The sequence below is a fragment of the Mytilus californianus genome, unplaced genomic scaffold (assembly GCF_021869535.1).
Source record: "Mytilus californianus isolate M0D057914Y unplaced genomic scaffold, xbMytCali1.0.p SCAF_48, whole genome shotgun sequence".
NCBI lineage: Eukaryota > Metazoa > Mollusca > Bivalvia > Mytilida > Mytilidae > Mytilus > Mytilus californianus.
This window is the reverse complement of record NW_026262699.1, coordinates 1,432,276-1,459,606: the sequence shown is the minus strand read 5'-3', so window position 1 is coordinate 1,459,606 and position 27,331 is coordinate 1,432,276. Positions and strand designations below refer to the sequence as shown.

Below are 27,331 nucleotides of genomic sequence, written 5' to 3'. Positions count from 1 at the left end.
ATGTGTAACACTATACATTTTACGCAAATTCATAGCATAAAAATCAAAGAAAAAAATACAGAAAGAGTACATATGTGCAGTGAAAAGCATTACAGAATATCTAATTCAGGCTGTTTGATGGTGTAAAGAGGGGAATCTATTTTTCTATTTGATTTTTTCTCCCCCAAATGGGGGAGTGAGCCGATCCTGGAGGTACTGCAATACCAGGCCAACTCGTGGCAAGAGCGGTGCAAGCACCTAACATCTCACCTAGTTGCAAAAATCAGTTTAATATCGAAGTACCCACATGGGGTACGTATCAGATATTAAGCTGATAAGAACAGATACTACACTTTGATCTTAGCCAAAAGGCCGAGAAGCGATACTCCAAACTTTCCGAGTTTGCAAAGTCTATAATTCCTATTTCTTACTCGAACAAGGTGTTCTAATTCTAACAAAATGAACACAAATTTTGCAAATTTCTATACAAAAATCACACGAAACACGAAAGCTTGCTTTGAATCAAACACCTGGCAGTACGAAACGATTTTTGCTTGACAAAACTGGCGTGAAAATAAAAAACGGCTTGTGAAATACGGCAAGTCGGAATAAAAGCGGTAATAATATTATAAACGTATATCATACGTATTTTCTCTATGTCGAACCAAATTACATTTTCATATCGATTTCCCTTAGGTCCGATGAACGTAGTTTTTCGAGAAATTTCTTTGATCATAAATAAATTCCACGCTTTTCACAAATAGCACGGACTTTTGACTGTCTCATTTGATTGACACAAACATTAAAGTACACATGTTTTTAAATATTTAGGAATTGACCGGTATAGCTATGTTTGAATATATTTTGGAAAGAAGAAAAAACTTACCGGCCAACTGAAGTTTCCATCGTCTGCCCTCGTTCTCAGGCTACGTCGCTATAGCAATAATTGACAATAGAAGGAGGACGGAATTCTTTTCCGACGCTTTTTCGTAACGCTAAAAATTTAGATTTTTCTTTTAAGGAGCGAGAATATAATTCGACTCGCATGTACTGTTTTATTTGTATTCACAAGCGACAACAAAAGTATTACACTATAGAAAATCAAAAATCAAATATTTTTAAGCGAACAGACGTAAAAAAATGTTACTTAATATTTAACATGCACGTGTGGTAGAATTAATTTACAACAATGTGTAACACTATACATTTTACGCAAATTCATAGCATAAAAATCAAAGAAAAAAATACAGAAAGAGTACATATGTGCAGTGAAAAGCATTACAGAATATCTAATTCAGGCTGTTTGATGGTGTAAAGAGGGGAATCTATTTTTCTATTTGATTTTTTCTCCCCCAAATGGGGGAGTGAGCCGATCCTGGAGGTACTGCAATACCAGGCCAACTCGTGGCAAGAGCGGTGCAAGCACCTAACATCTCACCTAGTTGCAAAAATCAGTTTAATATCGAAGTACCCACATGGGGTACGTATCAGATATTAAGCTGATAAGAACAGATACTACACTTTGATCTTAGCCAAAAGGCCGAGAAGCGATACTCCAAACTTTCCGAGTTTGCAAAGTCTATAATTCCTATTTCTTACTCGAACAAGGTGTTCTAATTCTAACAAAATGAACACAAATTTTGCAAATTTCTATACAAAAATCACACGAAACACGAAAGCTTGCTTTGAATCAAACACCTGGCAGTACGAAACGATTTTTGCTTGACAAAACTGGCGTGAAAATAAAAAACGGCTTGTGAAATACGGCAAGTCGGAATAAAAGCGGTAATAATATTATAAACGTATATCATACGTATTTTCTCTATGTCGAACCAAATTACATTTTCATATCGATTTCCCTTAGGTCCGATGAACGTAGTTTTTCGAGAAATTTCTTTGATCATAAATAAATTCCACGCTTTTCACAAATAGCACGGACTTTTGACTGTCTCATTTGATTGACACAAACATTAAAGTACACATGTTTTTAAATATTTAGGAATTGACCGGTATAGCTATGTTTGAATATATTTTGGAAAGAAGAAAAAACTTACCGGCCAACTGAAGTTTCCATCGTCTGCCCTCGTTCTCAGGCTACGTCGCTATAGCAATAATTGACAATAGAAGGAGGACGGAATTCTTTTCCGACGCTTTTTCGTAACGCTAAAAATTTAGATTTTTCTTTTAAGGAGCGAGAATATAATTCGACTCGCATGTACTGTTTTATTTGTATTCACAAGCGACAACAAAAGTATTACACTATAGAAAATCAAAAATCAAATATTTTTAAGCGAACAGACGTAAAAAAATGTTACTTAATATTTAACATGCACGTGTGGTAGAATTAATTTACAACAATGTGTAACACTATACATTTTACGCAAATTCATAGCATAAAAATCAAAGAAAAAAATACAGAAAGAGTACATATGTGCAGTGAAAAGCATTACAGAATATCTAATTCAGGCTGTTTGATGGTGTAAAGAGGGGAATCTATTTTTCTATTTGATTTTTTCTCCCCCAAATGGGGGAGTGAGCCGATCCTGGAGGTACTGCAATACCAGGCCAACTCGTGGCAAGAGCGGTGCAAGCACCTAACATCTCACCTAGTTGCAAAAATCAGTTTAATATCGAAGTACCCACATGGGGTACGTATCAGATATTAAGCTGATAAGAACAGATACTACACTTTGATCTTAGCCAAAAGGCCGAGAAGCGATACTCCAAACTTTCCGAGTTTGCAAAGTCTATAATTCCTATTTCTTACTCGAACAAGGTGTTCTAATTCTAACAAAATGAACACAAATTTTGCAAATTTCTATACAAAAATCACACGAAACACGAAAGCTTGCTTTGAATCAAACACCTGGCAGTACGAAACGATTTTTGCTTGACAAAACTGGCGTGAAAATAAAAAACGGCTTGTGAAATACGGCAAGTCGGAATAAAAGCGGTAATAATATTATAAACGTATATCATACGTATTTTCTCTATGTCGAACCAAATTACATTTTCATATCGATTTCCCTTAGGTCCGATGAACGTAGTTTTTCGAGAAATTTCTTTGATCATAAATAAATTCCACGCTTTTCACAAATAGCACGGACTTTTGACTGTCTCATTTGATTGACACAAACATTAAAGTACACATGTTTTTAAATATTTAGGAATTGACCGGTATAGCTATGTTTGAATATATTTTGGAAAGAAGAAAAAACTTACCGGCCAACTGAAGTTTCCATCGTCTGCCCTCGTTCTCAGGCTACGTCGCTATAGCAATAATTGACAATAGAAGGAGGACGGAATTCTTTTCCGACGCTTTTTCGTAACGCTAAAAATTTAGATTTTTCTTTTAAGGAGCGAGAATATAATTCGACTCGCATGTACTGTTTTATTTGTATTCACAAGCGACAACAAAAGTATTACACTATAGAAAATCAAAAATCAAATATTTTTAAGCGAACAGACGTAAAAAAATGTTACTTAATATTTAACATGCACGTGTGGTAGAATTAATTTACAACAATGTGTAACACTATACATTTTACGCAAATTCATAGCATAAAAATCAAAGAAAAAAATACAGAAAGAGTACATATGTGCAGTGAAAAGCATTACAGAATATCTAATTCAGGCTGTTTGATGGTGTAAAGAGGGGAATCTATTTTTCTATTTGATTTTTTCTCCCCCAAATGGGGGAGTGAGCCGATCCTGGAGGTACTGCAATACCAGGCCAACTCGTGGCAAGAGCGGTGCAAGCACCTAACATCTCACCTAGTTGCAAAAATCAGTTTAATATCGAAGTACCCACATGGGGTACGTATCAGATATTAAGCTGATAAGAACAGATACTACACTTTGATCTTAGCCAAAAGGCCGAGAAGCGATACTCCAAACTTTCCGAGTTTGCAAAGTCTATAATTCCTATTTCTTACTCGAACAAGGTGTTCTAATTCTAACAAAATGAACACAAATTTTGCAAATTTCTATACAAAAATCACACGAAACACGAAAGCTTGCTTTGAATCAAACACCTGGCAGTACGAAACGATTTTTGCTTGACAAAACTGGCGTGAAAATAAAAAACGGCTTGTGAAATACGGCAAGTCGGAATAAAAGCGGTAATAATATTATAAACGTATATCATACGTATTTTCTCTATGTCGAACCAAATTACATTTTCATATCGATTTCCCTTAGGTCCGATGAACGTAGTTTTTCGAGAAATTTCTTTGATCATAAATAAATTCCACGCTTTTCACAAATAGCACGGACTTTTGACTGTCTCATTTGATTGACACAAACATTAAAGTACACATGTTTTTAAATATTTAGGAATTGACCGGTATAGCTATGTTTGAATATATTTTGGAAAGAAGAAAAAACTTACCGGCCAACTGAAGTTTCCATCGTCTGCCCTCGTTCTCAGGCTACGTCGCTATAGCAATAATTGACAATAGAAGGAGGACGGAATTCTTTTCCGACGCTTTTTCGTAACGCTAAAAATTTAGATTTTTCTTTTAAGGAGCGAGAATATAATTCGACTCGCATGTACTGTTTTATTTGTATTCACAAGCGACAACAAAAGTATTACACTATAGAAAATCAAAAATCAAATATTTTTAAGCGAACAGACGTAAAAAAATGTTACTTAATATTTAACATGCACGTGTGGTAGAATTAATTTACAACAATGTGTAACACTATACATTTTACGCAAATTCATAGCATAAAAATCAAAGAAAAAAATACAGAAAGAGTACATATGTGCAGTGAAAAGCATTACAGAATATCTAATTCAGGCTGTTTGATGGTGTAAAGAGGGGAATCTATTTTTCTATTTGATTTTTTCTCCCCCAAATGGGGGAGTGAGCCGATCCTGGAGGTACTGCAATACCAGGCCAACTCGTGGCAAGAGCGGTGCAAGCACCTAACATCTCACCTAGTTGCAAAAATCAGTTTAATATCGAAGTACCCACATGGGGTACGTATCAGATATTAAGCTGATAAGAACAGATACTACACTTTGATCTTAGCCAAAAGGCCGAGAAGCGATACTCCAAACTTTCCGAGTTTGCAAAGTCTATAATTCCTATTTCTTACTCGAACAAGGTGTTCTAATTCTAACAAAATGAACACAAATTTTGCAAATTTCTATACAAAAATCACACGAAACACGAAAGCTTGCTTTGAATCAAACACCTGGCAGTACGAAACGATTTTTGCTTGACAAAACTGGCGTGAAAATAAAAAACGGCTTGTGAAATACGGCAAGTCGGAATAAAAGCGGTAATAATATTATAAACGTATATCATACGTATTTTCTCTATGTCGAACCAAATTACATTTTCATATCGATTTCCCTTAGGTCCGATGAACGTAGTTTTTCGAGAAATTTCTTTGATCATAAATAAATTCCACGCTTTTCACAAATAGCACGGACTTTTGACTGTCTCATTTGATTGACACAAACATTAAAGTACACATGTTTTTAAATATTTAGGAATTGACCGGTATAGCTATGTTTGAATATATTTTGGAAAGAAGAAAAAACTTACCGGCCAACTGAAGTTTCCATCGTCTGCCCTCGTTCTCAGGCTACGTCGCTATAGCAATAATTGACAATAGAAGGAGGACGGAATTCTTTTCCGACGCTTTTTCGTAACGCTAAAAATTTAGATTTTTCTTTTAAGGAGCGAGAATATAATTCGACTCGCATGTACTGTTTTATTTGTATTCACAAGCGACAACAAAAGTATTACACTATAGAAAATCAAAAATCAAATATTTTTAAGCGAACAGACGTAAAAAAATGTTACTTAATATTTAACATGCACGTGTGGTAGAATTAATTTACAACAATGTGTAACACTATACATTTTACGCAAATTCATAGCATAAAAATCAAAGAAAAAAATACAGAAAGAGTACATATGTGCAGTGAAAAGCATTACAGAATATCTAATTCAGGCTGTTTGATGGTGTAAAGAGGGGAATCTATTTTTCTATTTGATTTTTTCTCCCCCAAATGGGGGAGTGAGCCGATCCTGGAGGTACTGCAATACCAGGCCAACTCGTGGCAAGAGCGGTGCAAGCACCTAACATCTCACCTAGTTGCAAAAATCAGTTTAATATCGAAGTACCCACATGGGGTACGTATCAGATATTAAGCTGATAAGAACAGATACTACACTTTGATCTTAGCCAAAAGGCCGAGAAGCGATACTCCAAACTTTCCGAGTTTGCAAAGTCTATAATTCCTATTTCTTACTCGAACAAGGTGTTCTAATTCTAACAAAATGAACACAAATTTTGCAAATTTCTATACAAAAATCACACGAAACACGAAAGCTTGCTTTGAATCAAACACCTGGCAGTACGAAACGATTTTTGCTTGACAAAACTGGCGTGAAAATAAAAAACGGCTTGTGAAATACGGCAAGTCGGAATAAAAGCGGTAATAATATTATAAACGTATATCATACGTATTTTCTCTATGTCGAACCAAATTACATTTTCATATCGATTTCCCTTAGGTCCGATGAACGTAGTTTTTCGAGAAATTTCTTTGATCATAAATAAATTCCACGCTTTTCACAAATAGCACGGACTTTTGACTGTCTCATTTGATTGACACAAACATTAAAGTACACATGTTTTTAAATATTTAGGAATTGACCGGTATAGCTATGTTTGAATATATTTTGGAAAGAAGAAAAAACTTACCGGCCAACTGAAGTTTCCATCGTCTGCCCTCGTTCTCAGGCTACGTCGCTATAGCAATAATTGACAATAGAAGGAGGACGGAATTCTTTTCCGACGCTTTTTCGTAACGCTAAAAATTTAGATTTTTCTTTTAAGGAGCGAGAATATAATTCGACTCGCATGTACTGTTTTATTTGTATTCACAAGCGACAACAAAAGTATTACACTATAGAAAATCAAAAATCAAATATTTTTAAGCGAACAGACGTAAAAAAATGTTACTTAATATTTAACATGCACGTGTGGTAGAATTAATTTACAACAATGTGTAACACTATACATTTTACGCAAATTCATAGCATAAAAATCAAAGAAAAAAATACAGAAAGAGTACATATGTGCAGTGAAAAGCATTACAGAATATCTAATTCAGGCTGTTTGATGGTGTAAAGAGGGGAATCTATTTTTCTATTTGATTTTTTCTCCCCCAAATGGGGGAGTGAGCCGATCCTGGAGGTACTGCAATACCAGGCCAACTCGTGGCAAGAGCGGTGCAAGCACCTAACATCTCACCTAGTTGCAAAAATCAGTTTAATATCGAAGTACCCACATGGGGTACGTATCAGATATTAAGCTGATAAGAACAGATACTACACTTTGATCTTAGCCAAAAGGCCGAGAAGCGATACTCCAAACTTTCCGAGTTTGCAAAGTCTATAATTCCTATTTCTTACTCGAACAAGGTGTTCTAATTCTAACAAAATGAACACAAATTTTGCAAATTTCTATACAAAAATCACACGAAACACGAAAGCTTGCTTTGAATCAAACACCTGGCAGTACGAAACGATTTTTGCTTGACAAAACTGGCGTGAAAATAAAAAACGGCTTGTGAAATACGGCAAGTCGGAATAAAAGCGGTAATAATATTATAAACGTATATCATACGTATTTTCTCTATGTCGAACCAAATTACATTTTCATATCGATTTCCCTTAGGTCCGATGAACGTAGTTTTTCGAGAAATTTCTTTGATCATAAATAAATTCCACGCTTTTCACAAATAGCACGGACTTTTGACTGTCTCATTTGATTGACACAAACATTAAAGTACACATGTTTTTAAATATTTAGGAATTGACCGGTATAGCTATGTTTGAATATATTTTGGAAAGAAGAAAAAACTTACCGGCCAACTGAAGTTTCCATCGTCTGCCCTCGTTCTCAGGCTACGTCGCTATAGCAATAATTGACAATAGAAGGAGGACGGAATTCTTTTCCGACGCTTTTTCGTAACGCTAAAAATTTAGATTTTTCTTTTAAGGAGCGAGAATATAATTCGACTCGCATGTACTGTTTTATTTGTATTCACAAGCGACAACAAAAGTATTACACTATAGAAAATCAAAAATCAAATATTTTTAAGCGAACAGACGTAAAAAAATGTTACTTAATATTTAACATGCACGTGTGGTAGAATTAATTTACAACAATGTGTAACACTATACATTTTACGCAAATTCATAGCATAAAAATCAAAGAAAAAAATACAGAAAGAGTACATATGTGCAGTGAAAAGCATTACAGAATATCTAATTCAGGCTGTTTGATGGTGTAAAGAGGGGAATCTATTTTTCTATTTGATTTTTTCTCCCCCAAATGGGGGAGTGAGCCGATCCTGGAGGTACTGCAATACCAGGCCAACTCGTGGCAAGAGCGGTGCAAGCACCTAACATCTCACCTAGTTGCAAAAATCAGTTTAATATCGAAGTACCCACATGGGGTACGTATCAGATATTAAGCTGATAAGAACAGATACTACACTTTGATCTTAGCCAAAAGGCCGAGAAGCGATACTCCAAACTTTCCGAGTTTGCAAAGTCTATAATTCCTATTTCTTACTCGAACAAGGTGTTCTAATTCTAACAAAATGAACACAAATTTTGCAAATTTCTATACAAAAATCACACGAAACACGAAAGCTTGCTTTGAATCAAACACCTGGCAGTACGAAACGATTTTTGCTTGACAAAACTGGCGTGAAAATAAAAAACGGCTTGTGAAATACGGCAAGTCGGAATAAAAGCGGTAATAATATTATAAACGTATATCATACGTATTTTCTCTATGTCGAACCAAATTACATTTTCATATCGATTTCCCTTAGGTCCGATGAACGTAGTTTTTCGAGAAATTTCTTTGATCATAAATAAATTCCACGCTTTTCACAAATAGCACGGACTTTTGACTGTCTCATTTGATTGACACAAACATTAAAGTACACATGTTTTTAAATATTTAGGAATTGACCGGTATAGCTATGTTTGAATATATTTTGGAAAGAAGAAAAAACTTACCGGCCAACTGAAGTTTCCATCGTCTGCCCTCGTTCTCAGGCTACGTCGCTATAGCAATAATTGACAATAGAAGGAGGACGGAATTCTTTTCCGACGCTTTTTCGTAACGCTAAAAATTTAGATTTTTCTTTTAAGGAGCGAGAATATAATTCGACTCGCATGTACTGTTTTATTTGTATTCACAAGCGACAACAAAAGTATTACACTATAGAAAATCAAAAATCAAATATTTTTAAGCGAACAGACGTAAAAAAATGTTACTTAATATTTAACATGCACGTGTGGTAGAATTAATTTACAACAATGTGTAACACTATACATTTTACGCAAATTCATAGCATAAAAATCAAAGAAAAAAATACAGAAAGAGTACATATGTGCAGTGAAAAGCATTACAGAATATCTAATTCAGGCTGTTTGATGGTGTAAAGAGGGGAATCTATTTTTCTATTTGATTTTTTCTCCCCCAAATGGGGGAGTGAGCCGATCCTGGAGGTACTGCAATACCAGGCCAACTCGTGGCAAGAGCGGTGCAAGCACCTAACATCTCACCTAGTTGCAAAAATCAGTTTAATATCGAAGTACCCACATGGGGTACGTATCAGATATTAAGCTGATAAGAACAGATACTACACTTTGATCTTAGCCAAAAGGCCGAGAAGCGATACTCCAAACTTTCCGAGTTTGCAAAGTCTATAATTCCTATTTCTTACTCGAACAAGGTGTTCTAATTCTAACAAAATGAACACAAATTTTGCAAATTTCTATACAAAAATCACACGAAACACGAAAGCTTGCTTTGAATCAAACACCTGGCAGTACGAAACGATTTTTGCTTGACAAAACTGGCGTGAAAATAAAAAACGGCTTGTGAAATACGGCAAGTCGGAATAAAAGCGGTAATAATATTATAAACGTATATCATACGTATTTTCTCTATGTCGAACCAAATTACATTTTCATATCGATTTCCCTTAGGTCCGATGAACGTAGTTTTTCGAGAAATTTCTTTGATCATAAATAAATTCCACGCTTTTCACAAATAGCACGGACTTTTGACTGTCTCATTTGATTGACACAAACATTAAAGTACACATGTTTTTAAATATTTAGGAATTGACCGGTATAGCTATGTTTGAATATATTTTGGAAAGAAGAAAAAACTTACCGGCCAACTGAAGTTTCCATCGTCTGCCCTCGTTCTCAGGCTACGTCGCTATAGCAATAATTGACAATAGAAGGAGGACGGAATTCTTTTCCGACGCTTTTTCGTAACGCTAAAAATTTAGATTTTTCTTTTAAGGAGCGAGAATATAATTCGACTCGCATGTACTGTTTTATTTGTATTCACAAGCGACAACAAAAGTATTACACTATAGAAAATCAAAAATCAAATATTTTTAAGCGAACAGACGTAAAAAAATGTTACTTAATATTTAACATGCACGTGTGGTAGAATTAATTTACAACAATGTGTAACACTATACATTTTACGCAAATTCATAGCATAAAAATCAAAGAAAAAAATACAGAAAGAGTACATATGTGCAGTGAAAAGCATTACAGAATATCTAATTCAGGCTGTTTGATGGTGTAAAGAGGGGAATCTATTTTTCTATTTGATTTTTTCTCCCCCAAATGGGGGAGTGAGCCGATCCTGGAGGTACTGCAATACCAGGCCAACTCGTGGCAAGAGCGGTGCAAGCACCTAACATCTCACCTAGTTGCAAAAATCAGTTTAATATCGAAGTACCCACATGGGGTACGTATCAGATATTAAGCTGATAAGAACAGATACTTTTTTTTTTTTTTATATTTCAAAAATTTTATTAATAATAGATACCAAATACTTATATTGACTACAATCAATAGTTAAAATCATATATCACAGATAATACGATTGTAACTCAATATTAAATAAATTCCGAAAAATACTGATAATCTTTATACTTTAGTTATATCAAATTACTGAAAACAAATTAGTATGAAATCAATTTTCAAAACCCCTAAATAATTACTGAAAACCCCCCTTTTTAGAGTAAACAACAAAAGTTTTTTAAATTCCTTTTACAAATCTATATATAAACTTCCCTTTAATAATTTATCTTTATAATTAAAACCAGTTTTCGAATACTAGTATTATATTTAAATCAAACTATAAATAAAAGTCATCCGATAAATTTTACCTATACTATTTACCTTTAACAAAATCAAAACACCATGTACATATATATTTATAAGTGATTACATTTAAATATCCTAATCTATATCGTACACACACAACCCACTAAAGTCTATAATGCATTGTCATGTGTGCTACGATAAACACTTTTTACTTTTAAACTTTCAAACAAAATTATTTTACACCTTTAAATACTTGTCAAATTTAAACACTATAATTAGAATTAATTACCACTTTAAGTCCTGTTGATTCTAGTATTGCTTTTTGTAACATTCCAGCATGTTTTCTTTTATCCTTTTCTTTCCCTATTATAATATTAACACTTTCAGGATCCACTAATACAACTTCAGTTCCTTCTTTGTTCTTTTTATACACTTTTGTTACTTTTTCCCCTGTATTCTTATCAATAACGGATTGAATGTCAAAATAATCTGTTGTTTCTATTCCAGGAAGAAGAGATTCTGGTTCCGGAGCAGCATCACACCACAACGTAGAACCACTTGACTGTTCACTTGTATCCGGCATATCACTGTTCTGCGTTTCAGGTACAGAAACTTCTTGCGAAGGCACCTCTGCCTTTTTAACGTAAGGACAATTTCTACGTATATGTCCAACTTGCTTGCACTTAAGACACAATGGCGGTCTTCCATACACGGTTAACAGACAGTCTTTACCTCCGATAACGGCACGGTACGGAATATCCTGTATATCCTGTTCTTTCATCTCCAAAGCCACTTTTATATTTCCATTTGCAAATGTTACACCTTCTACACTTTCAGTTTCTCTATTACAGGTAAGTATTTTCCCAAAACGTTCAAAGAATACTTCAACTGCTGACAGTTTTATCCACACGGGTAACCATAAAACTTTCAACTGAACGGTTTTTTTGTCTGCACGACTCACATTAATCTTGGTATCTAATGCCGAAAAGTCAGAGTTAACAACTTTCTCTGCAATTTCTGCTGAAGTAAACGTTGTATACCATGCACCACCAATGTCACATTTAAAAACTGCTTTGATGTCCTCAGGGGCGACAACTGTTTTCAAAATACGGATAATCCACGATCTCGGGTTGTCCGGAAAACCATCTGTGAAGATAAACTTCGCACTGCATCTCAACAACTGTACATCAACTGATTCCATTTTGACTAAATAACTATGAACGAAAAACTTTTCACTCGCTTTGGTCTGAGACAAAAGGCCGAGAAGCGATACTCCAAACTTTCCGAGTTTGCAAAGTCTATAATTCCTATTTCTTACTCGAACAAGGTGTTCTAATTCTAACAAAATGAACACAAATTTTGCAAATTTCTATACAAAAATCACACGAAACACGAAAGCTTGCTTTGAATCAAACACCTGGCAGTACGAAACGATTTTTGCTTGACAAAACTGGCGTGAAAATAAAAAACGGCTTGTGAAATACGGCAAGTCGGAATAAAAGCGGTAATAATATTATAAACGTATATCATACGTATTTTCTCTATGTCGAACCAAATTACATTTTCATATCGATTTCCCTTAGGTCCGATGAACGTAGTTTTTCGAGAAATTTCTTTGATCATAAATAAATTCCACGCTTTTCACAAATAGCACGGACTTTTGACTGTCTCATTTGATTGACACAAACATTAAAGTACACATGTTTTTAAATATTTAGGAATTGACCGGTATAGCTATGTTTGAATATATTTTGGAAAGAAGAAAAAACTTACCGGCCAACTGAAGTTTCCATCGTCTGCCCTCGTTCTCAGGCTACGTCGCTATAGCAATAATTGACAATAGAAGGAGGACGGAATTCTTTTCCGACGCTTTTTCGTAACGCTAAAAATTTAGATTTTTCTTTTAAGGAGCGAGAATATAATTCGACTCGCATGTACTGTTTTATTTGTATTCACAAGCGACAACAAAAGTATTACACTATAGAAAATCAAAAATCAAATATTTTTAAGCGAACAGACGTAAAAAAATGTTACTTAATATTTAACATGCACGTGTGGTAGAATTAATTTACAACAATGTGTAACACTATACATTTTACGCAAATTCATAGCATAAAAATCAAAGAAAAAAATACAGAAAGAGTACATATGTGCAGTGAAAAGCATTACAGAATATCTAATTCAGGCTGTTTGATGGTGTAAAGAGGGGAATCTATTTTTCTATTTGATTTTTTCTCCCCCAAATGGGGGAGTGAGCCGATCCTGGAGGTACTGCAATACCAGGCCAACTCGTGGCAAGAGCGGTGCAAGCACCTAACATCTCACCTAGTTGCAAAAATCAGTTTAATATCGAAGTACCCACATGGGGTACGTATCAGATATTAAGCTGATAAGAACAGATACTACACTTTGATCTTAGCCAAAAGGCCGAGAAGCGATACTCCAAACTTTCCGAGTTTGCAAAGTCTATAATTCCTATTTCTTACTCGAACAAGGTGTTCTAATTCTAACAAAATGAACACAAATTTTGCAAATTTCTATACAAAAATCACACGAAACACGAAAGCTTGCTTTGAATCAAACACCTGGCAGTACGAAACGATTTTTGCTTGACAAAACTGGCGTGAAAATAAAAAACGGCTTGTGAAATACGGCAAGTCGGAATAAAAGCGGTAATAATATTATAAACGTATATCATACGTATTTTCTCTATGTCGAACCAAATTACATTTTCATATCGATTTCCCTTAGGTCCGATGAACGTAGTTTTTCGAGAAATTTCTTTGATCATAAATAAATTCCACGCTTTTCACAAATAGCACGGACTTTTGACTGTCTCATTTGATTGACACAAACATTAAAGTACACATGTTTTTAAATATTTAGGAATTGACCGGTATAGCTATGTTTGAATATATTTTGGAAAGAAGAAAAAACTTACCGGCCAACTGAAGTTTCCATCGTCTGCCCTCGTTCTCAGGCTACGTCGCTATAGCAATAATTGACAATAGAAGGAGGACGGAATTCTTTTCCGACGCTTTTTCGTAACGCTAAAAATTTAGATTTTTCTTTTAAGGAGCGAGAATATAATTCGACTCGCATGTACTGTTTTATTTGTATTCACAAGCGACAACAAAAGTATTACACTATAGAAAATCAAAAATCAAATATTTTTAAGCGAACAGACGTAAAAAAATGTTACTTAATATTTAACATGCACGTGTGGTAGAATTAATTTACAACAATGTGTAACACTATACATTTTACGCAAATTCATAGCATAAAAATCAAAGAAAAAAATACAGAAAGAGTACATATGTGCAGTGAAAAGCATTACAGAATATCTAATTCAGGCTGTTTGATGGTGTAAAGAGGGGAATCTATTTTTCTATTTGATTTTTTCTCCCCCAAATGGGGGAGTGAGCCGATCCTGGAGGTACTGCAATACCAGGCCAACTCGTGGCAAGAGCGGTGCAAGCACCTAACATCTCACCTAGTTGCAAAAATCAGTTTAATATCGAAGTACCCACATGGGGTACGTATCAGATATTAAGCTGATAAGAACAGATACTACACTTTGATCTTAGCCAAAAGGCCGAGAAGCGATACTCCAAACTTTCCGAGTTTGCAAAGTCTATAATTCCTATTTCTTACTCGAACAAGGTGTTCTAATTCTAACAAAATGAACACAAATTTTGCAAATTTCTATACAAAAATCACACGAAACACGAAAGCTTGCTTTGAATCAAACACCTGGCAGTACGAAACGATTTTTGCTTGACAAAACTGGCGTGAAAATAAAAAACGGCTTGTGAAATACGGCAAGTCGGAATAAAAGCGGTAATAATATTATAAACGTATATCATACGTATTTTCTCTATGTCGAACCAAATTACATTTTCATATCGATTTCCCTTAGGTCCGATGAACGTAGTTTTTCGAGAAATTTCTTTGATCATAAATAAATTCCACGCTTTTCACAAATAGCACGGACTTTTGACTGTCTCATTTGATTGACACAAACATTAAAGTACACATGTTTTTAAATATTTAGGAATTGACCGGTATAGCTATGTTTGAATATATTTTGGAAAGAAGAAAAAACTTACCGGCCAACTGAAGTTTCCATCGTCTGCCCTCGTTCTCAGGCTACGTCGCTATAGCAATAATTGACAATAGAAGGAGGACGGAATTCTTTTCCGACGCTTTTTCGTAACGCTAAAAATTTAGATTTTTCTTTTAAGGAGCGAGAATATAATTCGACTCGCATGTACTGTTTTATTTGTATTCACAAGCGACAACAAAAGTATTACACTATAGAAAATCAAAAATCAAATATTTTTAAGCGAACAGACGTAAAAAAATGTTACTTAATATTTAACATGCACGTGTGGTAGAATTAATTTACAACAATGTGTAACACTATACATTTTACGCAAATTCATAGCATAAAAATCAAAGAAAAAAATACAGAAAGAGTACATATGTGCAGTGAAAAGCATTACAGAATATCTAATTCAGGCTGTTTGATGGTGTAAAGAGGGGAATCTATTTTTCTATTTGATTTTTTCTCCCCCAAATGGGGGAGTGAGCCGATCCTGGAGGTACTGCAATACCAGGCCAACTCGTGGCAAGAGCGGTGCAAGCACCTAACATCTCACCTAGTTGCAAAAATCAGTTTAATATCGAAGTACCCACATGGGGTACGTATCAGATATTAAGCTGATAAGAACAGATACTACACTTTGATCTTAGCCAAAAGGCCGAGAAGCGATACTCCAAACTTTCCGAGTTTGCAAAGTCTATAATTCCTATTTCTTACTCGAACAAGGTGTTCTAATTCTAACAAAATGAACACAAATTTTGCAAATTTCTATACAAAAATCACACGAAACACGAAAGCTTGCTTTGAATCAAACACCTGGCAGTACGAAACGATTTTTGCTTGACAAAACTGGCGTGAAAATAAAAAACGGCTTGTGAAATACGGCAAGTCGGAATAAAAGCGGTAATAATATTATAAACGTATATCATACGTATTTTCTCTATGTCGAACCAAATTACATTTTCATATCGATTTCCCTTAGGTCCGATGAACGTAGTTTTTCGAGAAATTTCTTTGATCATAAATAAATTCCACGCTTTTCACAAATAGCACGGACTTTTGACTGTCTCATTTGATTGACACAAACATTAAAGTACACATGTTTTTAAATATTTAGGAATTGACCGGTATAGCTATGTTTGAATATATTTTGGAAAGAAGAAAAAACTTACCGGCCAACTGAAGTTTCCATCGTCTGCCCTCGTTCTCAGGCTACGTCGCTATAGCAATAATTGACAATAGAAGGAGGACGGAATTCTTTTCCGACGCTTTTTCGTAACGCTAAAAATTTAGATTTTTCTTTTAAGGAGCGAGAATATAATTCGACTCGCATGTACTGTTTTATTTGTATTCACAAGCGACAACAAAAGTATTACACTATAGAAAATCAAAAATCAAATATTTTTAAGCGAACAGACGTAAAAAAATGTTACTTAATATTTAACATGCACGTGTGGTAGAATTAATTTACAACAATGTGTAACACTATACATTTTACGCAAATTCATAGCATAAAAATCAAAGAAAAAAATACAGAAAGAGTACATATGTGCAGTGAAAAGCATTACAGAATATCTAATTCAGGCTGTTTGATGGTGTAAAGAGGGGAATCTATTTTTCTATTTGATTTTTTCTCCCCCAAATGGGGGAGTGAGCCGATCCTGGAGGTACTGCAATACCAGGCCAACTCGTGGCAAGAGCGGTGCAAGCACCTAACATCTCACCTAGTTGCAAAAATCAGTTTAATATCGAAGTACCCACATGGGGTACGTATCAGATATTAAGCTGATAAGAACAGATACTACACTTTGATCTTAGCCAAAAGGCCGAGAAGCGATACTCCAAACTTTCCGAGTTTGCAAAGTCTATAATTCCTATTTCTTACTCGAACAAGGTGTTCTAATTCTAACAAAATGAACACAAATTTTGCAAATTTCTATACAAAAATCACACGAAACACGAAAGCTTGCTTTGAATCAAACACCTGGCAGTACGAAACGATTTTTGCTTGACAAAACTGGCGTGAAAATAAAAAACGGCTTGTGAAATACGGCAAGTCGGAATAAAAGCGGTAATAATATTATAAACGTATATCATACGTATTTTCTCTATGTCGAACCAAATTACATTTTCATATCGATTTCCCTTAGGTCCGATGAACGTAGTTTTTCGAGAAATTTCTTTGATCATAAATAAATTCCACGCTTTTCACAAATAGCACGGACTTTTGACTGTCTCATTTGATTGACACAAACATTAAAGTACACATGTTTTTAAATATTTAGGAATTGACCGGTATAGCTATGTTTGAATATATTTTGGAAAGAAGAAAAAACTTACCGGCCAACTGAAGTTTCCATCGTCTGCCCTCGTTCTCAGGCTACGTCGCTATAGCAATAATTGACAATAGAAGGAGGACGGAATTCTTTTCCGACGCTTTTTCGTAACGCTAAAAATTTAGATTTTTCTTTTAAGGAGCGAGAATATAATTCGACTCGCATGTACTGTTTTATTTGTATTCACAAGCGACAACAAAAGTATTACACTATAGAAAATCAAAAATCAAATATTTTTAAGCGAACAGACGTAAAAAAATGTTACTTAATATTTAACATGCACGTGTGGTAGAATTAATTTACAACAATGTGTAACACTATACATTTTACGCAAATTCATAGCATAAAAATCAAAGAAAAAAATACAGAAAGAGTACATATGTGCAGTGAAAAGCATTACAGAATATCTAATTCAGGCTGTTTGATGGTGTAAAGAGGGGAATCTATTTTTCTATTTGATTTTTTCTCCCCCAAATGGGGGAGTGAGCCGATCCTGGAGGTACTGCAATACCAGGCCAACTCGTGGCAAGAGCGGTGCAAGCACCTAACATCTCACCTAGTTGCAAAAATCAGTTTAATATCGAAGTACCCACATGGGGTACGTATCAGATATTAAGCTGATAAGAACAGATACTACACTTTGATCTTAGCCAAAAGGCCGAGAAGCGATACTCCAAACTTTCCGAGTTTGCAAAGTCTATAATTCCTATTTCTTACTCGAACAAGGTGTTCTAATTCTAACAAAATGAACACAAATTTTGCAAATTTCTATACAAAAATCACACGAAACACGAAAGCTTGCTTTGAATCAAACACCTGGCAGTACGAAACGATTTTTGCTTGACAAAACTGGCGTGAAAATAAAAAACGGCTTGTGAAATACGGCAAGTCGGAATAAAAGCGGTAATAATATTATAAACGTATATCATACGTATTTTCTCTATGTCGAACCAAATTACATTTTCATATCGATTTCCCTTAGGTCCGATGAACGTAGTTTTTCGAGAAATTTCTTTGATCATAAATAAATTCCACGCTTTTCACAAATAGCACGGACTTTTGACTGTCTCATTTGATTGACACAAACATTAAAGTACACATGTTTTTAAATATTTAGGAATTGACCGGTATAGCTATGTTTGAATATATTTTGGAAAGAAGAAAAAACTTACCGGCCAACTGAAGTTTCCATCGTCTGCCCTCGTTCTCAGGCTACGTCGCTATAGCAATAATTGACAATAGAAGGAGGACGGAATTCTTTTCCGACGCTTTTTCGTAACGCTAAAAATTTAGATTTTTCTTTTAAGGAGCGAGAATATAATTCGACTCGCATGTACTGTTTTATTTGTATTCACAAGCGACAACAAAAGTATTACACTATAGAAAATCAAAAATCAAATATTTTTAAGCGAACAGACGTAAAAAAATGTTACTTAATATTTAACATGCACGTGTGGTAGAATTAATTTACAACAATGTGTAACACTATACATTTTACGCAAATTCATAGCATAAAAATCAAAGAAAAAAATACAGAAAGAGTACATATGTGCAGTGAAAAGCATTACAGAATATCTAATTCAGGCTGTTTGATGGTGTAAAGAGGGGAATCTATTTTTCTATTTGATTTTTTCTCCCCCAAATGGGGGAGTGAGCCGATCCTGGAGGTACTGCAATACCAGGCCAACTCGTGGCAAGAGCGGTGCAAGCACCTAACATCTCACCTAGTTGCAAAAATCAGTTTAATATCGAAGTACCCACATGGGGTACGTATCAGATATTAAGCTGATAAGAACAGATACTACACTTTGATCTTAGCCAAAAGGCCGAGAAGCGATACTCCAAACTTTCCGAGTTTGCAAAGTCTATAATTCCTATTTCTTACTCGAACAAGGTGTTCTAATTCTAACAAAATGAACACAAATTTTGCAAATTTCTATACAAAAATCACACGAAACACGAAAGCTTGCTTTGAATCAAACACCTGGCAGTACGAAACGATTTTTGCTTGACAAAACTGGCGTGAAAATAAAAAACGGCTTGTGAAATACGGCAAGTCGGAATAAAAGCGGTAATAATATTATAAACGTATATCATACGTATTTTCTCTATGTCGAACCAAATTACATTTTCATATCGATTTCCCTTAGGTCCGATGAACGTAGTTTTTCGAGAAATTTCTTTGATCATAAATAAATTCCACGCTTTTCACAAATAGCACGGACTTTTGACTGTCTCATTTGATTGACACAAACATTAAAGTACACATGTTTTTAAATATTTAGGAATTGACCGGTATAGCTATGTTTGAATATATTTTGGAAAGAAGAAAAAACTTACCGGCCAACTGAAGTTTCCATCGTCTGCCCTCGTTCTCAGGCTACGTCGCTATAGCAATAATTGACAATAGAAGGAGGACGGAATTCTTTTCCGACGCTTTTTCGTAACGCTAAAAATTTAGATTTTTCTTTTAAGGAGCGAGAATATAATTCGACTCGCATGTACTGTTTTATTTGTATTCACAAGCGACAACAAAAGTATTACACTATAGAAAATCAAAAATCAAATATTTTTAAGCGAACAGACGTAAAAAAATGTTACTTAATATTTAACATGCACGTGTGGTAGAATTAATTTACAACAATGTGTAACACTATACATTTTACGCAAATTCATAGCATAAAAATCAAAGAAAAAAATACAGAAAGAGTACATATGTGCAGTGAAAAGCATTACAGAATATCTAATTCAGGCTGTTTGATGGTGTAAAGAGGGGAATCTATTTTTCTATTTGATTTTTTCTCCCCCAAATGGGGGAGTGAGCCGATCCTGGAGGTACTGCAATACCAGGCCAACTCGTGGCAAGAGCGGTGCAAGCACCTAACATCTCACCTAGTTGCAAAAATCAGTTTAATATCGAAGTACCCACATGGGGTACGTATCAGATATTAAGCTGATAAGAACAGATACTACACTTTGATCTTAGCCAAAAGGCCGAGAAGCGATACTCCAAACTTTCCGAGTTTGCAAAGTCTATAATTCCTATTTCTTACTCGAACAAGGTGTTCTAATTCTAACAAAATGAACACAAATTTTGCAAATTTCTATACAAAAATCACACGAAACACGAAAGCTTGCTTTGAATCAAACACCTGGCAGTACGAAACGATTTTTGCTTGACAAAACTGGCGTGAAAATAAAAAACGGCTTGTGAAATACGGCAAGTCGGAATAAAAGCGGTAATAATATTATAAACGTATATCATACGTATTTTCTCTATGTCGAACCAAATTACATTTTCATATCGATTTCCCTTAGGTCCGATGAACGTAGTTTTTCGAGAAATTTCTTTGATCATAAATAAATTCCACGCTTTTCACAAATAGCACGGACTTTTGACTGTCTCATTTGATTGACACAAACATTAAAGTACACATGTTTTTAAATATTTAGGAATTGACCGGTATAGCTATGTTTGAATATATTTTGGAAAGAAGAAAAAACTTACCGGCCAACTGAAGTTTCCATCGTCTGCCCTCGTTCTCAGGCTACGTCGCTATAGCAATAATTGACAATAGAAGGAGGACGGAATTCTTTTCCGACGCTTTTTCGTAACGCTAAAAATTTAGATTTTTCTTTTAAGGAGCGAGAATATAATTCGACTCGCATGTACTGTTTTATTTGTATTCACAAGCGACAACAAAAGTATTACACTATAGAAAATCAAAAATCAAATATTTTTAAGCGAACAGACGTAAAAAAATGTTACTTAATATTTAACATGCACGTGTGGTAGAATTAATTTACAACAATGTGTAACACTATACATTTTACGCAAATTCATAGCATAAAAATCAAAGAAAAAAATACAGAAAGAGTACATATGTGCAGTGAAAAGCATTACAGAATATCTAATTCAGGCTGTTTGATGGTGTAAAGAGGGGAATCTATTTTTCTATTTGATTTTTTCTCCCCCAAATGGGGGAGTGAGCCGATCCTGGAGGTACTGCAATACCAGGCCAACTCGTGGCAAGAGCGGTGCAAGCACCTAACATCTCACCTAGTTGCAAAAATCAGTTTAATATCGAAGTACCCACATGGGGTACGTATCAGATATTAAGCTGATAAGAACAGATACTACACTTTGATCTTAGCCAAAAGGCCGAGAAGCGATACTCCAAACTTTCCGAGTTTGCAAAGTCTATAATTCCTATTTCTTACTCGAACAAGGTGTTCTAATTCTAACAAAATGAACACAAATTTTGCAAATTTCTATACAAAAATCACACGAAACACGAAAGCTTGCTTTGAATCAAACACCTGGCAGTACGAAACGATTTTTGCTTGACAAAACTGGCGTGAAAATAAAAAACGGCTTGTGAAATACGGCAAGTCGGAATAAAAGCGGTAATAATATTATAAACGTATATCATACGTATTTTCTCTATGTCGAACCAAATTACATTTTCATATCGATTTCCCTTAGGTCCGATGAACGTAGTTTTTCGAGAAATTTCTTTGATCATAAATAAATTCCACGCTTTTCACAAATAGCACGGACTTTTGACTGTCTCATTTGATTGACACAAACATTAAAGTACACATGTTTTTAAATATTTAGGAATTGACCGGTATAGCTATGTTTGAATATATTTTGGAAAGAAGAAAAAACTTACCGGCCAACTGAAGTTTCCATCGTCTGCCCTCGTTCTCAGGCTACGTCGCTATAGCAATAATTGACAATAGAAGGAGGACGGAATTCTTTTCCGACGCTTTTTCGTAACGCTAAAAATTTAGATTTTTCTTTTAAGGAGCGAGAATATAATTCGACTCGCATGTACTGTTTTATTTGTATTCACAAGCGACAACAAAAGTATTACACTATAGAAAATCAAAAATCAAATATTTTTAAGCGAACAGACGTAAAAAAATGTTACTTAATATTTAACATGCACGTGTGGTAGAATTAATTTACAACAATGTGTAACACTATACATTTTACGCAAATTCATAGCATAAAAATCAAAGAAAAAAATACAGAAAGAGTACATATGTGCAGTGAAAAGCATTACAGAATATCTAATTCAGGCTGTTTGATGGTGTAAAGAGGGGAATCTATTTTTCTATTTGATTTTTTCTCCCCCAAATGGGGGAGTGAGCCGATCCTGGAGGTACTGCAATACCAGGCCAACTCGTGGCAAGAGCGGTGCAAGCACCTAACATCTCACCTAGTTGCAAAAATCAGTTTAATATCGAAGTACCCACATGGGGTACGTATCAGATATTAAGCTGATAAGAACAGATACTACACTTTGATCTTAGCCAAAAGGCCGAGAAGCGATACTCCAAACTTTCCGAGTTTGCAAAGTCTATAATTCCTATTTCTTACTCGAACAAGGTGTTCTAATTCTAACAAAATGAACACAAATTTTGCAAATTTCTATACAAAAATCACACGAAACACGAAAGCTTGCTTTGAATCAAACACCTGGCAGTACGAAACGATTTTTGCTTGACAAAACTGGCGTGAAAATAAAAAACGGCTTGTGAAATACGGCAAGTCGGAATAAAAGCGGTAATAATATTATAAACGTATATCATACGTATTTTCTCTATGTCGAACCAAATTACATTTTCATATCGATTTCCCTTAGGTCCGATGAACGTAGTTTTTCGAGAAATTTCTTTGATCATAAATAAATTCCACGCTTTTCACAAATAGCACGGACTTTTGACTGTCTCATTTGATTGACACAAACATTAAAGTACACATGTTTTTAAATATTTAGGAATTGACCGGTATAGCTATGTTTGAATATATTTTGGAAAGAAGAAAAAACTTACCGGCCAACTGAAGTTTCCATCGTCTGCCCTCGTTCTCAGGCTACGTCGCTATAGCAATAATTGACAATAGAAGGAGGACGGAATTCTTTTCCGACGCTTTTTCGTAACGCTAAAAATTTAGATTTTTCTTTTAAGGAGCGAGAATATAATTCGACTCGCATGTACTGTTTTATTTGTATTCACAAGCGACAACAAAAGTATTACACTATAGAAAATCAAAAATCAAATATTTTTAAGCGAACAGACGTAAAAAAATGTTACTTAATATTTAACATGCACGTGTGGTAGAATTAATTTACAACAATGTGTAACACTATACATTTTACGCAAATTCATAGCATAAAAATCAAAGAAAAAAATACAGAAAGAGTACATATGTGCAGTGAAAAGCATTACAGAATATCTAATTCAGGCTGTTTGATGGTGTAAAGAGGGGAATCTATTTTTCTATTTGATTTTTTCTCCCCCAAATGGGGGAGTGAGCCGATCCTGGAGGTACTGCAATACCAGGCCAACTCGTGGCAAGAGCGGTGCAAGCACCTAACATCTCACCTAGTTGCAAAAATCAGTTTAATATCGAAGTACCCACATGGGGTACGTATCAGATATTAAGCTGATAAGAACAGATACTACACTTTGATCTTAGCCAAAAGGCCGAGAAGCGATACTCCAAACTTTCCGAGTTTGCAAAGTCTATAATTCCTATTTCTTACTCGAACAAGGTGTTCTAATTCTAACAAAATGAACACAAATTTTGCAAATTTCTATACAAAAATCACACGAAACACGAAAGCTTGCTTTGAATCAAACACCTGGCAGTACGAAACGATTTTTGCTTGACAAAACTGGCGTGAAAATAAAAAACGGCTTGTGAAATACGGCAAGTCGGAATAAAAGCGGTAATAATATTATAAACGTATATCATACGTATTTTCTCTATGTCGAACCAAATTACATTTTCATATCGATTTCCCTTAGGTCCGATGAACGTAGTTTTTCGAGAAATTTCTTTGATCATAAATAAATTCCACGCTTTTCACAAATAGCACGGACTTTTGACTGTCTCATTTGATTGACACAAACATTAAAGTACACATGTTTTTAAATATTTAGGAATTGACCGGTATAGCTATGTTTGAATATATTTTGGAAAGAAGAAAAAACTTACCGGCCAACTGAAGTTTCCATCGTCTGCCCTCGTTCTCAGGCTACGTCGCTATAGCAATAATTGACAATAGAAGGAGGACGGAATTCTTTTCCGACGCTTTTTCGTAACGCTAAAAATTTAGATTTTTCTTTTAAGGAGCGAGAATATAATTCGACTCGCATGTACTGTTTTATTTGTATTCACAAGCGACAACAAAAGTATTACACTATAGAAAATCAAAAATCAAATATTTTTAAGCGAACAGACGTAAAAAAATGTTACTTAATATTTAACATGCACGTGTGGTAGAATTAATTTACAACAATGTGTAACACTATACATTTTACGCAAATTCATAGCATAAAAATCAAAGAAAAAAATACAGAAAGAGTACATATGTGCAGTGAAAAGCATTACAGAATATCTAATTCAGGCTGTTTGATGGTGTAAAGAGGGGAATCTATTTTTCTATTTGATTTTTTCTCCCCCAAATGGGGGAGTGAGCCGATCCTGGAGGTACTGCAATACCAGGCCAACTCGTGGCAAGAGCGGTGCAAGCACCTAACATCTCACCTAGTTGCAAAAATCAGTTTAATATCGAAGTACCCACATGGGGTACGTATCAGATATTAAGCTGATAAGAACAGATACTACACTTTGATCTTAGCCAAAAGGCCGAGAAGCGATACTCCAAACTTTCCGAGTTTGCAAAGTCTATAATTCCTATTTCTTACTCGAACAAGGTGTTCTAATTCTAACAAAATGAACACAAATTTTGCAAATTTCTATACAAAAATCACACGAAACACGAAAGCTTGCTTTGAATCAAACACCTGGCAGTACGAAACGATTTTTGCTTGACAAAACTGGCGTGAAAATAAAAAACGGCTTGTGAAATACGGCAAGTCGGAATAAAAGCGGTAATAATATTATAAACGTATATCATACGTATTTTCTCTATGTCGAACCAAATTACATTTTCATATCGATTTCCCTTAGGTCCGATGAACGTAGTTTTTCGAGAAATTTCTTTGATCATAAATAAATTCCACGCTTTTCACAAATAGCACGGACTTTTGACTGTCTCATTTGATTGACACAAACATTAAAGTACACATGTTTTTAAATATTTAGGAATTGACCGGTATAGCTATGTTTGAATATATTTTGGAAAGAAGAAAAAACTTACCGGCCAACTGAAGTTTCCATCGTCTGCCCTCGTTCTCAGGCTACGTCGCTATAGCAATAATTGACAATAGAAGGAGGACGGAATTCTTTTCCGACGCTTTTTCGTAACGCTAAAAATTTAGATTTTTCTTTTAAGGAGCGAGAATATAATTCGACTCGCATGTACTGTTTTATTTGTATTCACAAGCGACAACAAAAGTATTACACTATAGAAAATCAAAAATCAAATATTTTTAAGCGAACAGACGTAAAAAAATGTTACTTAATATTTAACATGCACGTGTGGTAGAATTAATTTACAACAATGTGTAACACTATACATTTTACGCAAATTCATAGCATAAAAATCAAAGAAAAAAATACAGAAAGAGTACATATGTGCAGTGAAAAGCATTACAGAATATCTAATTCAGGCTGTTTGATGGTGTAAAGAGGGGAATCTATTTTTCTATTTGATTTTTTCTCCCCCAAATGGGGGAGTGAGCCGATCCTGGAGGTACTGCAATACCAGGCCAACTCGTGGCAAGAGCGGTGCAAGCACCTAACATCTCACCTAGTTGCAAAAATCAGTTTAATATCGAAGTACCCACATGGGGTACGTATCAGATATTAAGCTGATAAGAACAGATACTACACTTTGATCTTAGCCAAAAGGCCGAGAAGCGATACTCCAAACTTTCCGAGTTTGCAAAGTCTATAATTCCTATTTCTTACTCGAACAAGGTGTTCTAATTCTAACAAAATGAACACAAATTTTGCAAATTTCTATACAAAAATCACACGAAACACGAAAGCTTGCTTTGAATCAAACACCTGGCAGTACGAAACGATTTTTGCTTGACAAAACTGGCGTGAAAATAAAAAACGGCTTGTGAAATACGGCAAGTCGGAATAAAAGCGGTAATAATATTATAAACGTATATCATACGTATTTTCTCTATGTCGAACCAAATTACATTTTCATATCGATTTCCCTTAGGTCCGATGAACGTAGTTTTTCGAGAAATTTCTTTGATCATAAATAAATTCCACGCTTTTCACAAATAGCACGGACTTTTGACTGTCTCATTTGATTGACACAAACATTAAAGTACACATGTTTTTAAATATTTAGGAATTGACCGGTATAGCTATGTTTGAATATATTTTGGAAAGAAGAAAAAACTTACCGGCCAACTGAAGTTTCCATCGTCTGCCCTCGTTCTCAGGCTACGTCGCTATAGCAATAATTGACAATAGAAGGAGGACGGAATTCTTTTCCGACGCTTTTTCGTAACGCTAAAAATTTAGATTTTTCTTTTAAGGAGCGAGAATATAATTCGACTCGCATGTACTGTTTTATTTGTATTCACAAGCGACAACAAAAGTATTACACTATAGAAAATCAAAAATCAAATATTTTTAAGCGAACAGACGTAAAAAAATGTTACTTAATATTTAACATGCACGTGTGGTAGAATTAATTTACAACAATGTGTAACACTATACATTTTACGCAAATTCATAGCATAAAAATCAAAGAAAAAAATACAGAAAGAGTACATAT

The 27,331-nt window shown here is 34.7% G+C and overlaps 22 non-coding genes across 22 annotated transcripts; all 22 read right to left on the bottom strand.

The window, feature by feature from the left end:
* Positions 1–170: 170 nt before the first annotated feature.
* On the bottom strand, positions 171–363 carry LOC127700123 (U2 spliceosomal RNA). Its single transcript, XR_007981450.1, has one exon. It is a non-coding gene; the product is annotated as a U2 spliceosomal RNA (small nuclear RNA).
* Positions 364–1,338: 975 nt separating this feature from the next.
* On the bottom strand, positions 1,339–1,531 carry LOC127700122 (U2 spliceosomal RNA). The gene has a single exon (XR_007981449.1). It is a non-coding gene; the product is annotated as a U2 spliceosomal RNA (small nuclear RNA).
* A 975-nt stretch (positions 1,532–2,506) lies between these two features.
* LOC127700120 (U2 spliceosomal RNA) lies at positions 2,507–2,699 on the bottom strand. The gene has a single exon (XR_007981448.1). It is a non-coding gene; the product is annotated as a U2 spliceosomal RNA (small nuclear RNA).
* A 975-nt stretch (positions 2,700–3,674) lies between these two features.
* LOC127700119 (U2 spliceosomal RNA) lies at positions 3,675–3,867 on the bottom strand. Its single transcript, XR_007981447.1, has one exon. It is a non-coding gene; the product is annotated as a U2 spliceosomal RNA (small nuclear RNA).
* Positions 3,868–4,842: 975 nt separating this feature from the next.
* On the bottom strand, positions 4,843–5,035 carry LOC127700118 (U2 spliceosomal RNA). The gene has a single exon (XR_007981446.1). It is a non-coding gene; the product is annotated as a U2 spliceosomal RNA (small nuclear RNA).
* A 975-nt stretch (positions 5,036–6,010) lies between these two features.
* Positions 6,011–6,203, bottom strand: LOC127700117 (U2 spliceosomal RNA). The gene has a single exon (XR_007981445.1). It is a non-coding gene; the product is annotated as a U2 spliceosomal RNA (small nuclear RNA).
* Positions 6,204–7,178: 975 nt separating this feature from the next.
* LOC127700116 (U2 spliceosomal RNA) lies at positions 7,179–7,371 on the bottom strand. The gene has a single exon (XR_007981444.1). It is a non-coding gene; the product is annotated as a U2 spliceosomal RNA (small nuclear RNA).
* A 975-nt stretch (positions 7,372–8,346) lies between these two features.
* Positions 8,347–8,539, bottom strand: LOC127700115 (U2 spliceosomal RNA). Its single transcript, XR_007981443.1, has one exon. It is a non-coding gene; the product is annotated as a U2 spliceosomal RNA (small nuclear RNA).
* Positions 8,540–9,514: 975 nt separating this feature from the next.
* Positions 9,515–9,707, bottom strand: LOC127700114 (U2 spliceosomal RNA). Its single transcript, XR_007981442.1, has one exon. It is a non-coding gene; the product is annotated as a U2 spliceosomal RNA (small nuclear RNA).
* A 975-nt stretch (positions 9,708–10,682) lies between these two features.
* LOC127700144 (U2 spliceosomal RNA) lies at positions 10,683–10,871 on the bottom strand. The gene has a single exon (XR_007981471.1). It is a non-coding gene; the product is annotated as a U2 spliceosomal RNA (small nuclear RNA).
* A 2,540-nt stretch (positions 10,872–13,411) lies between these two features.
* On the bottom strand, positions 13,412–13,604 carry LOC127700112 (U2 spliceosomal RNA). Its single transcript, XR_007981440.1, has one exon. It is a non-coding gene; the product is annotated as a U2 spliceosomal RNA (small nuclear RNA).
* Positions 13,605–14,579: 975 nt separating this feature from the next.
* Positions 14,580–14,772, bottom strand: LOC127700111 (U2 spliceosomal RNA). Its single transcript, XR_007981439.1, has one exon. It is a non-coding gene; the product is annotated as a U2 spliceosomal RNA (small nuclear RNA).
* A 975-nt stretch (positions 14,773–15,747) lies between these two features.
* Positions 15,748–15,940, bottom strand: LOC127700110 (U2 spliceosomal RNA). Its single transcript, XR_007981438.1, has one exon. It is a non-coding gene; the product is annotated as a U2 spliceosomal RNA (small nuclear RNA).
* A 975-nt stretch (positions 15,941–16,915) lies between these two features.
* On the bottom strand, positions 16,916–17,108 carry LOC127700109 (U2 spliceosomal RNA). Its single transcript, XR_007981437.1, has one exon. It is a non-coding gene; the product is annotated as a U2 spliceosomal RNA (small nuclear RNA).
* A 975-nt stretch (positions 17,109–18,083) lies between these two features.
* Positions 18,084–18,276, bottom strand: LOC127700108 (U2 spliceosomal RNA). The gene has a single exon (XR_007981436.1). It is a non-coding gene; the product is annotated as a U2 spliceosomal RNA (small nuclear RNA).
* A 975-nt stretch (positions 18,277–19,251) lies between these two features.
* Positions 19,252–19,444, bottom strand: LOC127700107 (U2 spliceosomal RNA). The gene has a single exon (XR_007981435.1). It is a non-coding gene; the product is annotated as a U2 spliceosomal RNA (small nuclear RNA).
* Positions 19,445–20,419: 975 nt separating this feature from the next.
* On the bottom strand, positions 20,420–20,612 carry LOC127700106 (U2 spliceosomal RNA). The gene has a single exon (XR_007981434.1). It is a non-coding gene; the product is annotated as a U2 spliceosomal RNA (small nuclear RNA).
* A 975-nt stretch (positions 20,613–21,587) lies between these two features.
* LOC127700104 (U2 spliceosomal RNA) lies at positions 21,588–21,780 on the bottom strand. The gene has a single exon (XR_007981433.1). It is a non-coding gene; the product is annotated as a U2 spliceosomal RNA (small nuclear RNA).
* A 975-nt stretch (positions 21,781–22,755) lies between these two features.
* LOC127700103 (U2 spliceosomal RNA) lies at positions 22,756–22,948 on the bottom strand. Its single transcript, XR_007981432.1, has one exon. It is a non-coding gene; the product is annotated as a U2 spliceosomal RNA (small nuclear RNA).
* A 975-nt stretch (positions 22,949–23,923) lies between these two features.
* Positions 23,924–24,116, bottom strand: LOC127700102 (U2 spliceosomal RNA). Its single transcript, XR_007981431.1, has one exon. It is a non-coding gene; the product is annotated as a U2 spliceosomal RNA (small nuclear RNA).
* Positions 24,117–25,091: 975 nt separating this feature from the next.
* LOC127700145 (U2 spliceosomal RNA) lies at positions 25,092–25,284 on the bottom strand. The gene has a single exon (XR_007981472.1). It is a non-coding gene; the product is annotated as a U2 spliceosomal RNA (small nuclear RNA).
* A 975-nt stretch (positions 25,285–26,259) lies between these two features.
* On the bottom strand, positions 26,260–26,452 carry LOC127700136 (U2 spliceosomal RNA). Its single transcript, XR_007981463.1, has one exon. It is a non-coding gene; the product is annotated as a U2 spliceosomal RNA (small nuclear RNA).
* Between the last annotated feature and the right edge of the window lie 879 nt (positions 26,453–27,331).